General features: G+C 42.1%; 1 protein-coding gene across 1 annotated transcript in view; it reads left to right on the top strand.

Annotated features, from left to right (window-relative positions):
* LOC108294057 (WD repeat and HMG-box DNA-binding protein 1) overlaps positions 1–3,432 on the top strand; it is a 50,465-nt gene that overhangs the window by 28,709 nt on the left and 18,324 nt on the right. The window lies entirely within an intron of this gene.

Raw genomic sequence — 3,432 nt, forward strand, 5'->3', positions numbered from 1 at the left:
TAGTAGAGACGGGGTTTCACCGTGTTGACCAGGATGGTCTCGATCTCTTGACCTCGTGATCCACCCGCCTCGGCCTCCCAAAGTGCTGGGATTACAGGCTTGAGCCACCGCGCCCGGCAAGGCACCTTGTCTTATACCTTCTTGCTTTTGTTCATTATTCACCCTGCGTGGCAGATGTACCTATTTATATTTTTAGTTTAGACTACTGGTTGCAGATTGCAGACTTAATACATGCATTTATCTCTGTCCCTCCTGAAATCCCCATTAAAACGACACTAAAGGCATTTTCTTAAATGTATAATCCCATAAGGTTAACGAAGATAGTTGAAGGGATGAGTATTAAAAAAATTTTGAGGCCCGGTGCAGTGGCTCATGCCTGTAATCCCTGCACTTTGGGAGGACTGCTTGAGCCCAGGAGCTTGAGATCAGCCTGAGCAATATGGTGGGACCTCACCTCTACAAAAAATAAAAAAATAAAAATGAAACTTAGGCAAATGTGGCGGTGTGCTTCTACTCAGGAGGCTGAGGTGGGAGGATCACTAGAGGCAGGAGGTTGAGGCTGCAGCAAGCTGTGATTGTGCTGCTGCACTCCAGCCTGGATGACAGTGAGACCTCATCTAAAAAAAAAAAAGAAAAAGAAAAAGAAAAATTGGAGGCAAGAAAATGGATGATTGGAAACTCACTTCAGTGTCTCAAAAAGTTGAATTCTAAGATTGTAGCGTCTGGAAGCTGAGGTGCTACTCAGTTTGCCTCTGAATCCCCAGAGATTCAGAATTTGGTAGCACTAGGTACTTCTAAAAGTAGGGCTGACAACAGGAGAGGCGATTTAATAATCAAGTAGATTCCTTTAGTCTCAACATCTGTGTTAAAAGCTGGATACCTGCCCTCCCCCATCTTCACATGCATTCGGCAGAATGTTGGAGATTTGCTTTTTAGAAAAGGTAAAATAGAGACTGTCTTTGGTCTAGGGACACTGGTTACAGTTGAGTTGTCTTGGGTAAGGGGTAAATACTGTACTGAAAACAGGATTAAATGAAAGATTAGACACTTGAATGTTGAAATGACCATCTCACTTCTACTAGGTTCCCAGAACATTGTCAGCCAGTCTTATGCTTTTCAGGCCAGAGATTGAAAAATCATCTTTGGGAAATTTGTCTAAGAGGAAATATGTAAAGAGAGAGTTTCTTAACTCCAGGAAAAAAAGTTGTAAAAGAAAGGAAAAGTGATCATAATATATACCTGTATAAAAAGATAGAAATAGTGCCAACCACTTGGGGTTATTGGGAGGATTAAATGAATTATATATAGTTAGAACAGTGTCTAGCACACTTCGTAAGTTTGGCATTATAAGTGTTGGCTGTTATTTTTATTATTCAGTCATGAATAGCATTTACATGATCATAATAACCTAAATACTGTATACTGAGAGAATCACAAAGAGGATATATCTATCTGTACTGGGAGAATTGGGATCGGAGAATAGTGTACATGCAAGTGTGGGAGTTGAGGTGGTTGTGAAAGGGCACCAGATCCTCATCGTCCATAGATGGAACCCACTTCCCAGGCCCAAGCAGTTCTCTGCCTCAGCCTCCCAAGTGGCTGGGATAATAGGTGCCCACCACTATGCCTGGCTAATTTTTTATATTTTTAGTAGAGACAGGGTTTGCCATGTTGGCTAGGCTGGTCTCAAACTCCTGACTGCAAGTGATCCACTCGCCTCGGCCTCCCAAAGGGCTAGGATTACAGACATGAGCCATCGTGCCTGGCCACCCCATTTTTTAAATAAGAAAATCCAGATAGATCAGATTAGATAGATAGATAGATAGATAGATAGATAGAGTTATCTTCTAGAGATAAAAAATCCAAAAACATTTTTTTTTGCTAGCTTGAGTACATAAACTTTGAGGACTATAAATAGAATGGTTAAATATCTTCTTATAGCACTTAGTTATTAATTTACTCATATCAAATATTTTTTGATGTATGGATTTAAAAATACTTTTTTATCTCATTTTATTAAACACCAGTTTTCAGAGCACAATTGTGTTTGCTTCCATTTAAAAGGTTTGTGAGATTTCGGGTGCGGTGGCTCACACCTATAATCCCAGCGCTTTGGGAAGCCAAGATGGATGGATCACCTGAGATCAGGAGTTCGAGAACAGCCTGGCCAACATGGTGAAACCCTGTCTTTACTGAAAATACAAAAATTAACTGGGTTTGGTGGTGCACGCCTGTAATCCCAGGTATGCAGGAGGCTGAGGCATGAGAATCACTTGAACCTGGGAGGTGGAGTTTGCAGCAAGCCGAGATCATGCCACTGCATTCCAGCCTGGGCAACAGAGTGATACTCTGTGTCCAAAAAAAATTAAATATGTAAATAAATAAATGAAAATAAAAGGTTTATGATATGATACTTTTTGTTTTTTTGTGACAGAGGTTTGCTCTTGTCTCCCAGGCTAGAGTATAATGGTGCAATCTCGGCTCACTGCAACCTCTGCCTCCCCAGTTCAAGCTATTCTCCCGCCTCAGGCTCCCGAGTAGCTGGGAATACAGGCATGTGCCACCACACCCAGCTAATTTTGCATTTTTGGTAGAGACGGGGTTTCTCCATGTTGGTCAAGCTGGTCTCAAACTCCCAACTTCGGGTGATCTGCCCGCCTCGGCCTCCCCAAGTGCTGGGATTACAGGTGTGAGCCACTGTGCCTGGTGCAATACTTTTTAATCTGTTAATGGTGTTCTCATTAGATTTTTAGACCAAACTATGAATTTTCATTGGGTTAACATTTGTACAGTTTCTATTCATACCATAGGAGTAACTTGGGATCTTTGCAGTGTGATCTGCTTACCATTTCACTTTTTAAAGTGATCTAAAAATTTATTTATTTTGAGACAGGGCCTCACTCTGTTGCACAGGCTGTAGTGCAGCAGTGGGATCACGGCTCACGGCAGCCTTGACCTTCCAGACTCAGGTGATCCTCCCACCTCAGCTTCCCATGTAGCCAGCACTATAGGCACATGCCACCATGCCTGGCGAATTTTTTGTGATTTTTGTGGAGATGGGGTTTCACCATGTTGTTCAGGCTGGTCTTGAACTCTTGGGCTCAAGCAATCTACCTGCCTTAGGTTCTCAAAGTGCTGGGATTACAGGTGTGAGCCCCCAAGCTGGGACTCTATGTTGAATTTCTTTGCCTTGTTTTTCTGTTGGTTCTATCACTTTATTTTTATAAATATCAAAACACTAACTAACTGAGATAATGTAAAGAAAATGTATCTTATATAGTATCTTGTTCAAAATAAAAGTAAATAAGAGAATGTCTTAAAATATAAGAGACTTTAGGCCGGGCGCGGTGGCTCAAGCCTGTAATCCCAGCACTTTGGGAGGCCGAGGCGGGTGGATCACGAGGTCAAGAGATCGAGACCATCCTGGTCAAC

The sequence above is a fragment of the Cebus imitator genome, unplaced genomic scaffold, assembly GCF_001604975.1.
Source record: "Cebus imitator isolate Cc_AM_T3 unplaced genomic scaffold, Cebus_imitator-1.0 Scaffold560, whole genome shotgun sequence".
Taxonomy (NCBI): domain Eukaryota; kingdom Metazoa; phylum Chordata; class Mammalia; order Primates; family Cebidae; genus Cebus; species Cebus imitator.